The sequence below is a fragment of the Thalassophryne amazonica genome, chromosome 9 (genome assembly GCF_902500255.1).
Source record: "Thalassophryne amazonica chromosome 9, fThaAma1.1, whole genome shotgun sequence".
NCBI lineage: Eukaryota > Metazoa > Chordata > Actinopteri > Batrachoidiformes > Batrachoididae > Thalassophryne > Thalassophryne amazonica.
The window spans coordinates 49881273-49895851 of NC_047111.1; positions in this window are offsets into that span (position 1 = coordinate 49881273).

Below are 14579 nucleotides of genomic sequence, written 5' to 3' on the forward strand. Positions count from 1 at the left end.
TATAGTAAGAAACACCAGTAGCCTCATGTACAAAGACTTGGATGGATTTCCTATTGAAATATGCCATACTCCAAAATCCAGAAACTGCGGTAAGCACCAACAAATTCAGTTGTATCAAAGTGTGCGTACGTATGGATCCAAGCATGTTCCGTTTGTACATCCCAATCAACATGGAATTGAGCGCACATGCACACACACCAAGCCCCTCCCTTTCCACATCCCTATTTAGATATGCAAAGTCATGGCTCTGGGAACTGGGAATCCCCGCTCCATCAAATCAGTCAACATGAACACAGGAAAGAATTTATACTGAGTGTGAGCTACAGATGACTGGACATGACATAGGAACATGCAGGGATAGATTATTTGGTACCCTTGGAATAAACATGAAATGGGAAATATGTTAGTGGGAACATATGTGTCTGTGAGGCCACTCTGAGCTCAGAGCAGTGCACACACAGATGTTAAAAACATAGGGTGTGCTGTCTGACAATGTGACATTCATATCTTTACACACATTTATTGACAAATACTGAACACAGGGTGACAATTGGGCACCTTCTAAGAATCTGTAGCTGTAGTTTCACCATCAAGAAAAAGAAAATAATTAATAATAATAACAAAAAAATGTATTTGAATGTGCAGATGCCCAAACGTGCACACGCTGGTTTTCATTCAGAACAATTACACAAAAAAACAATTTGCGCATCACATATGATATGATCATTGATGGAATGAAAATGTTTCCTATTAACAAAATAAAATTAATCATGTGATAGCACCTTTATAGCAATATGTGTGCAGTCAATAGCTTTGATTGCATTCAGGAAACTGGCTCTTGCTGCAAATTGTGCTTTAATGCTGGAATGTGATGTACCTGGATGGCATTCGGATGATTGCATTCCACACATCTGACATGGCTCAAGTTTGACTGGCACACTCCTGACTGCTTGACTAGCTCACACTGGAATGCCCCGGTTGCCAGGAAGCCCAGCATTATCAGCAGCTGTGTGGGCACAGAAAACCACTGGCTCCTCACAGTGTTGCACTCTGGGCCAGCTGTAGTTCTGTGTGCAACCACAGTAAGACTGTTATTATTATTACTATTACTGATAACACTCTATTATTATTTATTGATTTGTTATTTTTACCTCAATGCTTGCCGTAAAATGCCCTGTCCCAATTTTGTGTGTGTGTGTGTGTGTGTGTGTGTGTGTGTGTGTGTGTGTGTGTGTGTGTGTGTGTGTGTGTGTGTGTGTGTGTGTGTGTATTGCTGGCCTGATTAGAAAGAATGGGTGGAAACTTAAAAATGTAATAATATTGATCACACAAAACATGACATATTTTTGGTTCATAATGCCTTCAAAGAAAAACTAGTCCAAATAAATCTAAGAATCACTGCATTTTCTTCTTTTTTTTAATTTTCCATATTGTCCCAACTTTTTATGATTTGGGGTTGTAGATCTACTTGACCATGCCTCAGTTATGATGAACACTCCTATGGGTGCATAGATGACTACAAGTACATTTGGTATTGATGGAAATTGGGTGGTGGGCATGAAAATTACAACTACATCAGATGGAAACAAGCAATGACACAGTGCACTGGTCACTGCTTTGTAAAGGGTAAAAGGTAAGGCCCCTGTTTTCTAAAATCCCAAACTGTCCCTTTTAAGCCACAAAGTTGTATCAAGGATGAAATCTTACGAGAGGGACAGGACATATACTACATGAGACAGCAGACAGATGGTATTAAACTTTTGCCTTTTAATTCAAGTTGAAATGCTGAGTAAATGTGAAAACCTGCACATTCAAGTGGACTGAGACAAATATATAGAGCACAGTAATGCACAGAGCAGATTTCCATGTTATATGCTGAGGTCCTGGAAGATAAAAATGTACCCGAAGAGAGAATGAAGCGATGTATCGACAGAAAAGGACAAGAAGCAAGCTGAAAGCTGAAAATAAATGACTCAACTTCAAAATCTCTTTTATCTTCCACATCCCTGCAGATGTTTCACCAATCTGGTCAGCCACCCATTTAACTAAATAAAAAAACTGAACAAAAGCAAGGCATTGCTCAGAGAGGCTGTTCATTAACAGCTCGGTTGTGCGTCTGCTCACCCTCCACGTCAAAGCTTCATCTGATTCCTCCCACCAGTGCCAAGTGAGAAAATAAGTCAAACGAGGACAGCCGAGCATCATCCGTGCCACGTTTTTGGGTAACAAACTGCCTTAAACCATGCTTAATTTAATGACAGAATCATGTGTTGCCTACAAATGTGGGTCACACACATGGTGTCCGTGAGATAACACAAATGCTCATTCTCCCTTCGAGTAAGAGACAAACAAAACGTATAAGCAATGAGAGAAAAGAAAGTACGGCATCACGGTAAAAGCAGGGCCACAATTTCTACAGTTGCCAGTCCCCGTTTCTGAGGATGCTTCATTTGACATTGAGAGGAGGAACATCGCCCCCTGCTGACGTCAGTTCTGGTCAGAAAGAAAACAAATCCAGATGTAGAGCCTTGTGGCTCAGAGATGGACAGCTTCATTTGTGGCACGGAGACAAGGGGTGACACCAGTACGACTTTACCTTTGATTTTATCTTCATCATCCTGATGGTGAGATTTGTGTATTTAGACGGGACGCAGCGTGTGCATGTGAAGAATTTAAAAGAGATCTTCATGCAGCAGCTGCCTGAGAAAGCTGTTTGCATGCAACACAGTCACAAATCCCCTCTTGCTGGGGAGCAGGGAGAGATCTGATGCTTTTTATTCAAAGCTGCTCCAGCGTGAAGATCAAGTAATTACATAGTGCTAGCCAAATGATGCACATTTGCATGTTATCGTGCAGAATGATTAGTTCGGATTAAGTTCTGTTGCTTAAATAAAAGATGACGGTGCTCACAACTTACTAAGAGCAGAAAAGTTATCCACCTACAAAATGTTCTCTCATTTTAAAGGAAATATGCATTTTTTATGAGATCATGATCATAGTGTTTCTAACCAAACTCATAATGCTGATATCTGTAAGCGATTAAAAAAAAAAAAGCATTTGCAGATTTAATCGGCTTAAATGAACCAATATCTGGAGCATAGGATGAAATCTAATTTTTATGACATACTAGATTTGTCGACAACTAAAACTGTCTTCATTGAGACTAATTTTTTGACGTAAAGTGTGAAGAAAGAAAAAGAACAAATATATAATATAAATGTTTGTGTTCACAATCCTCCCATCTGCATGTGTCAAGTGTCTATGGAAATCTTCTTTCAGCATTTTACAGCATGTTTTTTTTTATATCCGTAACAGACAACCACTGGGAATATGGTTTTAGCTAATTGGGTGTTTGGAAAAGATGAAGATGAAAGGGAAAAGAAGGGATTTCTGATGATGCGGGGATTCACTGATGAGAGACGGGATGTGCATTGTCTCAAAAATAGAGCCTTAAGCTGCATGCTTGCTGAGCACACAAAATAGATTTTACTGTCAGGAATCATTCTTTCCCAGATCCATAGTGCTTCTCAACATTAGAGTTTAGGATAAATACTGATACTGATTTTCCTTCATTGGCAATTCTTGAAGTTCAAAAGATAAGTAAATGTGTCAGATCTTGAAAGACCTGTTCTCACTTTCACAAATATGGATCACAGAAGGTCATGGTTTGAAACTTTTTTCATACTTTGGAAAACTGTAAAGGGTGTGGGATTGTTAAACAGGGATATTCCATCATTGTTCCGTGGTCTTGTTGACAGGATTTCAAAACTTTGACATTCTTACGTAATCCCTGTGGAACTGTGTAGTTGTCATACATGCTGTGTCATCACTGGCAAGTGTTCCAGAAGCACCATGATTCTGCTAAAGTTATACTAGTGTTCAGATATGGTTGTTTTTATCCACATCATATACACAGACTGTATACATACTGGACAAACTATCCATGACAACACCCATAGGTTTTCTGAAAAGTGGTTCTGAAGGTTCAAAGGCACAGTTCTGGAGGTCAACACATTGGCAGTGCTTATTCCGGTAAACCTATAAATGGGCAAAGAGGTGAAACAAGGGTAATATCTGGGCCAGGAAGGCCAACCGTCATAAAAGGTGTGCCATATGACCTTGCAGATCCAAACAGGATCTGCTGTGGTGTCCCCAAGTGGAAAAGGGAGATGCCGAAAGAAGTAAAACTGATTTTTTACTGAATCAAAAACTGTTGGCTATGTCTATTAAAAAGGTTGAATTTTAGAAGCTCTATTATTTATTGTCTTGCTTTGGTTCCACTCTGTTCATCTCCTTTTGAAGAACAGGGGCTTGATAGGGTTGTGAAGACCAGCAGTTTCGGTGGCTTTGTTGGCAAGGAAAAGTTCATGTACTTGACTTTGTAGACAATAGTGTGATCTTTGCAGAATCATTGGATACTCTGACTGCAGCACTTGAGAAGTGGTGTGGTGAATGCTGCGGTGCACATCACTGGTTCATGCACTCAGACGGCAAGTGACATTTGTCTTCCTTCCATGATTATTACAGTGCATCCAGAAAGTATTCACTTTTTCCACATTTTATTATTGCTTGTTCCGTCAAAATTCTACTCACTACACCCCATAATGACAACATGAAAGTTGTTTTTTTTTTTTTTTTTGCAAATTACAAAAAAAAACTAAGAAAACAAATGTACGTAAGTATTAACACCTTTTCATCAACACTTTGTTGATGCATCTTTGGCAGAAATTATAGCCTCAAGTCTTCTTAAATATGATGCAACAAGCTTGGCGCACCTATCTTTGTGCAGTTTTGCCCATTCCTCTTTACAGCACCTTTCAAGCTCAATCTGGTTGGATGAAGAACATCAGTGCACAGCCATTTTCAATATCTTCACAGATGTTTAGTTGGATCAGGTCTGGGCTCTGGCTGGGCCACTCAAGGACATTCACAGAGTTGTCCTCAAGCCACTCCGTTAATATCTTGATTGTGTCCTTAGGGTCACTGCAGTGGAAAAAGATGAACTGTCGCCTCAGTCTGAAGTCAGGAGCGGTCTGGAGCAAGTTTTCATCCAGGATGTCTCTGTATATTGCTGCATTCATCATTCTCTCAATCCTGACTAGTCTCCCAGTTCCTGCTACTGAAAAAACATCCCCACATCATGATGCTGTCACCACCATGCTTCACTGTAGGGATAGTGCCTGGTTTCCTCCAAACATGATGCCTGATAGAGTTCAATCTGTGTCTTATCAGACCAGAAAATTTTGTTTCTCATGGTCTGAGAGTCCTTAGCAAACTCCTGGTGGGCTGCCATGTGCCTTTTACTAAGGAGTGGCTTCCATCTGGCCACTCTACCATACAGGTCTGATTGGTGGATTGCTACAGAGATGGTTGCTCTTCTGAAAGATTCTCCTCTCTCGAAAGAGGAATGGTGGAGCACTGATAGAGTGACCATTGGGTTCCTGGGCATCTCCCTGACTAAGACCTTCAACCCTGATTATTCAGTTTAGATGGGCAGCCAGCTCTAGGAAGAGCCCTGGTGGATCCAAATGTCTTTCATTTAGGGATGATGGAGGCCACTGTGCTCATTGGGACCTTCAATGAAGCAGACATGTTTCTGTAACCTTACCTTTGTGCTTCAAGACAATCCTGTCTCGGAGGTCTACAGACACTTCCTTTGACGTCATGCTTGGTTTGTGCTCCGAGATGCACTGTCAACTGTGGGACAGTATATGTAGCCAGGTGTGTGTCTTTCCAAATCTTATCCAATCAACTGAACTGACCTCACTTGGACTCCAATTAAGCTGTAGAAACATCTCAAGGATGATCAGTGGAAACAGTATGCACCTGAGCTCAAGTTTGAGCTTTATGCTTTAAAACCCCTTAAGTCCTAGAGCCTATTTCACGAAAAATCACATACACATACATTATGATTTATTTCTCAGATTGTACAAGGTCAAAAATGCAAAGGTTTGGATCAGCTAAAAGACAGGTCCAAGGGGATGTTGTGGATGCAAAAATATTGAAAGTAAATAATATTTGGTAGGAGTAAATGAGTTTGTTTGTTTTTCCTTCAAAAAATGAATTCCGATTTATGTTTTTATTTGCTTGGCGTTTCAGCTGTGGTTAGTTGATATGTGATTGAAGTGTATAATTTTGTAGAGGAGACTTCGCTTGACATTTTGATGTATAAGAACTGTATGTTGGTGTCAGCATTGGTTAGTTATGAGTGTTCAAATGTTCCAAAACAGGGCAAGTCCCCAAATTTGGGGATGCTAGGGTTTAAGAGGTTAAGGCTGTGAATACTTACAGTGAGGAAAATAAGTATTTGAACACCCTGCGATTTTGCAAGTTCTCCCACGTAGAAATCATGGAGGGATCTGAAATTTTCATCTTAGGTGCATGTCCACTGTGAGAGACATAATCTAAAAAAAAAAAAAAAATCCGGAAATCACAGTGTATGATTTTATAATCATTTATTTGCATGTTACTGCTGCAAATAAGTATTTGAACACCTACCAACCAACAAGAATTCTGGCTCACACAGACCTGTTCATTTTTCTTTAAGAAGCCCTCTTATTCTGCACTCTTTACGTGTATTAATTCCACCTGTTTGAACTTGTTACCTGTATAAAAGACACCTGTTCACACACTCAATCAATCAAACTCCAACCTGTCCACCATAGCCAAGACCAAAGAGCTGTCTAAGGACACCAGGACAAAACTGTAGACCTGCACAAGGCTGGGATGGACTACAGGACAACAGGTAAGCAGCTTGGTAGAAGACAGCAACTGTTATGATTATTTATTAGAAAGTTGAAGAAACACAAAATGACTGTCAGTCACCCTCGGTCTGGGATTCCATGCAAGATCTCACTTTGTGGGGTAAGGATGATTCTGAGAAAGCTCAGAACTACACTGGAGGACCTGGTCAATGACCTGAAGAGAGCTGGGACCACAGTCACAAAGATTATATTAGTAACACATGATGCTGTCATGGTTTGAAATCCTGCAGGGCAGCAAGGTCCCCCTGCTCAAGCCAGCACATGTCCAGGCCCGTCTGAAGTTCACCAGTGACCATCTGGATGATCCAGAAGAGGCATTTGGTCATGTGGTCAGATGAGACCAGAATAGAGCTTTTTGGAATCAACTCCACTTACAATGTTTAGAGGATGAGAACAACCCCAAGAAAACCATCCCAACCATGAAGCATGGGGGTGGAAAAATCATACTCTGGGGGTGCTCTTCTGCAAAGGGGACAGGACGACCGCACCATATTGAAGGGAAGATGGATGGGGTCATGTATTGCGAGATTTGGCAAACAACCTCCTTCCCTCAGTAAGAGCATTGAAGATGGGTCTTCCAGCATGACAATGACCCCAAACACACAGCCAGGGCAACTAAGGAGGGGCTCCGGAAGAAGCATTTCAAGGTCCTGGAGTGGTCTGGCCAGTCTCCAGACCTAAACTCAATAGAAAATCTTTGGAGGGAGCTGAAAGGCCAAACCTGAAATATCTAGAGAAGATCTATATGGAGGAGTGGACCAAAATCCCTGCTGCAGTGTGGGCAAACCTGGTGTAACAGGTTTGCCCATGTTTGACCTCTGTAATTGCAAACAAAGGCTACTGTACCAAATATTCAAATTGATTTTCACAGGCGGTCAAATACTTATTTGCAGCAGTAACATACAAATAAATTATTTAAGAATCATACATTGTGATTTATGGATTTTTTTTTTTTTTAGATTATGTCTCTCACAGTGGACATGCACCTAAGATGAAAATTTCAGACCCCTCCATGATTTCTAAGTGGGAGAACTTACAAAATCGCAGGGTGTTCAAATACTTATTTTCCTCACTGTATGTACATGTGATTTCTTAGTTGTTTTTATTTTTAATAAATTTTCTTAGATCTCCAAAACCTTTTTTTTTTCACATTGTCAATATGGGATATTGTGTGTAGAATTTTGAAGGAAAAAAAAATAATTTCATCCTTTTTGCAATAAGGTTGTAATATACCAAATGTGGAAAATGTGAAATATTGTGAATACTCTCTGGGTGCACTGTATATCACAGATCACTGAGAAATAAAACTTAAAATTTTTGTCATTGAATTATGTGACTATTATACTGTCATTATGCAATGGCACATAAAACATTGCTTAAAGTTAAAACTAAATGATCTCATCAAATTAATGTCAGAAAAAGGGCCATTACAGAAAAATGTCCACCTTCAGGCAAAGTACCCCATTCTGCACAGCACTTACGGCTGTGCAGTTCACCATATAATGTCCAAATAAATCAGTTTGAGATGTTACAAATAGATCCGTACACTTGAATAATGTAAAACTGTGAAGACCTTTTGAAGAACTACTTCATCTCAAACTGTATTTGTGAAGTTCATTCAAAGACTGAATCCTTTGATGACACACAAATTTTGGCTGATGGGCGCATGAATTGGTGGTGAAAATAGGGCCAAAAATTGTAAGTAGTCCGCATACATTTTGCGTGAGTATCGCTTGAATGCTGCATGGCGCTCTCTCAAATGTTGACCTCGACACTCACACACATGAAATGTTGAAACATTTCTGCACAAAGTGCCTAGGATTGATGTGGGGTGCTAGTATATTGCTGTTATGCTATTATTATGCAAAAAGAGGCTATGGACATACCCCAGACTGTAACCATATATGGTAGAGCCCTGCAAATAATAATAATAAAAGTCTAGCATGGCTCCACAGAGGAGGAAAAAAAGGAAGAAAAGTTTGGATGGCAGTGCACTCACCGACTTGCAGAATATTGTCCAGCATGACAGCCTGCTGTGTCTCAACAGTGCAGTGTATAAAATTGCAGAGGATAACACAATAAAACATACAACTTATTTCCATTGTGGTAGTGATTTATTTATTTATTTTTTTAAATACAATAACTCCGGATCGGGCACGTTGCCCTCCTTGCTCGCCACTTGACAGGTCTCCTCCTCCAGTTGTAACAGGGCCAGCAGTATATAACTTTTTTCCATTGTGCTCCTCAAACAAAAAAAAAAATTAAAATTAAAAATCCAGATCACGTGCATCATCCTTCTCGTCCAGTGCTCTACAGGTCTCCTCCTGCCCACTGCCCCGGCCTGCATGGCGGGTAGGCCAGCAGCATAAAATGAATTTTCAATGTGCCCCCCCCCCCCCCCCCCCAAAAAAAAGAATAAATCTAGAACAGGTGCATCGCCCACCGGACAGGACTTGTTGAAGCCCACTGCCATGGTGGGTTGTAGCCAGGCCAGCTGCTGGAGGCTTCTGGAGGAGAATGCAAACCCCCCGCAAAGATTTCGTGAAAATTTGTGATCCCCTTGTTTGCACTCTATTGCAGCTCAGTGAGATACTCCCCTTTGAAAACAAGGACATACCATTCAAGCAGGAATAGAGGAACTGTAAATAGATGGTTTGTACTCTTCTTCTTCTTCTTCTCGTGTGTGCGTTCCCAGGTCTGCTGGGGGCTCCCCTACTGTTCTGAGGGGGGAGCAGCACATTAGTGTTTTAGCTTTTCCTCGATCCGTGTAAGAGCTTTTGCAGTTTCTCTTAATTTGGTTGTATCTTCTTCAAAGATATCCTCCGTTGTTACTTTCGGGCATTCTTGCCTATTGACTTGCTGGCATTCCTCTAGTATATGTTTTTGGGTTTCCTCCTCAACATTGCAGAACCTACAGGATACATTGGCATATTTATTCCTATAGTTGCATTTTGCTGCCAGCATTCTTGTTCTTGCCATCATGATGCTATGTGCTTCCATCCTGTTTAGTTTGTCCAGGTAGGCTTTCCTTTTTCCTACTTCCAACATTTTTACGTTTTCAATGTAATGTTTTACCTTTGATTTGATCTCTCCTTGTTCTTTGATATTCTTCTTTAGCTGTTCGCCTATTTTCCCTTTTATATCTCCTTTGCTTGTTTGATCCGTTATCTGCAGTTTTTCCTTAATCCTGTTGACTTCCCTTTTCCATGGTTTACTATTGTTGTTGATTATTCTTTTCATTAGGTCTGATCCTACTGTATTTATCCTTTTTTGGAAGTTGACCTTGTTTTTTTGTATTATATGGTCTATATCCCAGAGCCCTGTTTCTGCATACATGATTTCTCTCGGTGTTGTTGTTGGTAGTATTAGGAGCCATTTTAATATATTGTCCAAGATTTGGTTCCTCATTTTCCCCTCCTTTTTTGTTGTTACCACTGACTCTCCTGCATACACAATTATTGGGATTATGCATGATTCCACTAGTTGCCAGATAACTCTCATCTCTATTCCTCTTAGGTCCGGGCTTACTTCTATTTGTAGGATGGTTTGTAAGGCTCCTTCTGCTTTCTTTTTTGCTTCTTCTATTTGGTCGGCTAGGTTGTTGTTATTGTTGATTATTTTCCCTAGGTATTTGTAATTTACACATTTTTCCAGTTTTTTGGGTCCTATGTAGAAATTTGTATCATCTTTTGGTTTCCCTATCGTCATAACTTTACTTTTTTCTTCCCCAAATTCTATGTGGTACCTATTTGCCAGATCATTTGTTATATTTAGCATTATTTGCATTTCCTTGGCCGTCTCTGCTATGAGGGCTATGTCGTCCATCCATAGTAGGCATCCTATTTTTTCCCTGTACCTGTCTCTATTCCAAGGTTGCTATTCAGGATCTCTTTGCCTATTTCATCTATTAGTAGTGCGTACATTATGACTGACAGGACTCCTCGTCTAATGCTGTCTTTGATCTGTATTTGTCTTGTAAGTCCATATCTGGTCATTATTGAGGCTTTCAGGTTTTTGTTGAGCTCCTTTATTTTTAGCCATATTTTATCTCTTAGTCCATTTTTGTAGAGTGTGTACATCAGAGCATCTGCCCAGGCTTTATCATATGCTTTGGTCACATCCAGGAACGTTATGTATCTTGGCTTTTTGTTGTCAATCAGGTGGTTTAATAGTAAAATATGGTCTGCAGTTCCTATGTTTTCCTTACCACCTCCCTGTAGTTCACTAATTTGTATCAGGGGTTTTATTCTATGATGTAGGATTCTTTCATAAAATGTTGCTGCTGAGGGTAATTCCCCTTTCATTGGCACATTTGCCTTTTTTTCCTTTACCTTTGTATATACTTACAATGTGGCCGTTCCTCCATTCATCAGGGATTTTGTTTGTATGTGCCGTTTGATTAAACATTGTACAATATATTTTCATAGTGCCATTTGTTGCATTTATGAATATTTCATTTCGTATGTTGTCTGGTCCCATTGCCTTTTTCCGTTTTAGTTTCCTCTTTACCCGCAGCATCTCTTCGAGGTCTATTTTTGGTATGTTTTGCGGTCTTAGTTGGTTTGTAACTCTCTCAACCTCTGCCGATATTCTATTGGTCCATGCCTCATACTCCGGTTTACCTTCTCTTGCTCGGTATAGGTCCTCGTAGTAGTTTGCTATGTGGGATTTGATTTCTTCCTCATCAGTGAGTTCTCTGTTGTCCTCTGTGATGTAGTTGTATTCTGCCTGTCCCTTCTTGGCTAACTTTTTCCTCATTTTCCATATCTCATTTCTTGGGTTTCTGCTGGTAATAATTTTGTTCAGGTTCTCTTGAACTTCTTTTTTATATTTTTCATCCGTTGCCTTTCTTAGTTTCCTTTGTGCCTCGTAGTAGCTCTCTAGAGCTTCCTTTTTTTTCCTCTTTGCCGGCCTTCTGGAAAATTTTCCTTTTCTCTCTCACTTTCTCCCGCAGGCCTTTTGTTTCTGGGTCTTTTCTTCTTTTCTGTTGGTTTATGCTTATTGTTCTCTGTCCTATTGTCTCTTTGAAAATGAAAATGAAAATGAAAATGAAAACTGTTTATTTCGAACATTTGATACAACAACAATTACAAGATAGATCAGTAAAGACAACAACAAAAAAGTTCCTACTGTGTACCCAACATGTCCGAAAAGGGGTAGGGTGAAGCATCAGCTTATTTATCCCTACCCCTTCTTCCCCACAACCAGTAATACCCTTTGCCACATATACACATAGATTCCTACACACCTAAACCGATATCAATATATATATATATACATATACATACACATACACATATATATATACATACACACATCAACATACATACACATATACATACACATATATACACATATACATATATACACATATATATACACAAACATAAATATACACCTACACATACCTACTTACATACAAAATACTATATATTTACAAGCCGAAGCAAAAAACAAAAACACCGTAACCCTCATTACCCTTCCTCCTCCCTATACCTAGAAAAAAACATATTTTTGTACCGCTGTTTGAACTGGTTCATGCTTGGACATTGCTTGAGCCCCACTCCCAATCTGTTCCACATCCTCACCCCACAGACAGAAATACAGAAACCTTTTAATGTTGTTCGTGCCCACTGATGCTTTAAATTAAATTTCCCCCTCAGACTGTAATCCCCTGATCTGTTAAAAAACATATTTTTAATATTTGCTGGAAGTAAATTGTTTATTGCTTTATACACAATTTGTACTGTTTGAAAATGAACCAAGTCTGTGAATTTTAAGAATTTGGATTGTAAAAATAGTGGATTTGTATGATCTCTATAGCCAGTATTATGAATAATTCTTATAGCTCTTTTCTGCATTACTGATAGTGATTGTGTTGTACCTTTATAAGTATTACCCCATACCTCTGCACAGTACTGTAAATATGGTAAAACCAGTGAGCAGTAAAGAATGCGGAGTGAGTTGTGGTCCAGAATATGTTTCGCTTTGTTTAGAACTGAAATGCTTCTTGACAGTTTACTTTGTATATGTTTTATATGAGTCTTCCAGTTTATCTTATCATCTATTATCACCCCCAGAAACTTATTTTCATGTACCCTTTCAATATCTACCCCCTCGACTTGTAACTGAACCTGTATGTCTGTATTACAATAGCCAAATAACGTATTTTGTTTTACTTAAGTTTAATGATAATTTGTTTCTGTCAAACCATATTTTCAATTTTCCCATTTCTATACTGATCCTCCTCAGTAACTCCTGCAAATCCCCCCCTGAACAAAAAATGCTTGTGTCATCTGCAAATAATACTAATTTTAATATTTTGGAAACATTGACAATATCATTTATATAAATTAGAAACAGTTTTGGACCCAATACTGACCCCTGTGGGACGCCACAAGCATTGTCCAAGCATGATGATGTATATTCCCCCAACTTCACAAACTGTTTTCTGTTACTTAAGTAGCTTCTCACCCAGTGCAACACGAACCCCCTAATCCCATACTGTTCAAGTTTATTGATTAATATGTCATGATTGATTGTATCAAAAGCCTTTTTAAGGTCTATAAATATTCCAACTGAATGTAATTTGTGGTCTATGGCGTTTGTAATCTCCTCAACTGATTCTATTAATGCAAGTGATGTTGAACTATGTGCTCTGAATCCATATTGACTATCAGTAAGTAATTTATGTTTATTTATGAATTTGTCTAATCTATTATTGAATAACTTTTCTAATAATTTGGAAAATTGTGGAAGCAAAGAAACAGGTCTATAATTTGTGAAGTGGTGTCTATCCCCAGTCTTATACAGCGGCACAACCTTAGCTATTTTCATTTGATTGGGAAATTTACCGGTTTGAAATGATAAGTTACAGATGTATGTTAATGGTTCTACAATCCATTCAATGACCTGTTTTACCACCACCATATCAATTTCATTTAAATCGGTAGATGTTTTATATTTACAATTATTCACAATGTCTATAATTTATTTTCCATCCACTGCTGTGAGGAACATTGAACAGGGATTTCTTTCTATAAGATTATTATCCCAATCCTCAGATTGGGAATCGGGAATTTTTTCTGCCAAGCTTGGTCCAATATTTACAAAAAAATTATTAAAACCGTTGACTACCTCATCCTTATTTTCCTTCTTGACATTATTATCAATGAAATACTGAGGGTAACTCTGTTTTTTATTACCATTTTTGATAATGCTATTTAATATATCCCATATTCCTTTAATATTGTTTTTGTTATTATATAATATGTTACTATAATATTCCTTCCTACATACCCGTATAATATTAGTTAATCTATTTTTGTATTTCTTATATCTATTTTCTGCCTCTTTAGTCTTTAGTTTTATGAATTCTCTATACAGTGTATTTTTCTTATTACATGCATTTCGTAACCCTTTCGTCATCCATGGTCGAGCTTGGATTTTTTGTTTTCTGTAGTCTTGTTTAATTGGACAATTTTTATCATTTAATGATGTAAATATTTGTAAAAAAGTTTCATATGCACTATCAACATCACTTTCACTGTATACCTTTTCCAAGTTTTGCTCCTGTAAATCCTTCTTTAGTGTGTTCATGTTTTCCTCTGTCCGCACTCGCCTGTATTTTATTTTCTCCTCTGGCTGATTCCGCCGATGGTTTCTATTATAAACGATGAAAACTGGTAGATGATCACTAATGTCATTGATTAATAATCCACTCACAGTGTTATTCTCAATATCATTGCTGAATATATTATCAATTAAGGTGGCACTATGGGATGTAATTCTGCTAGGCCTGGTGATTTTTGGATA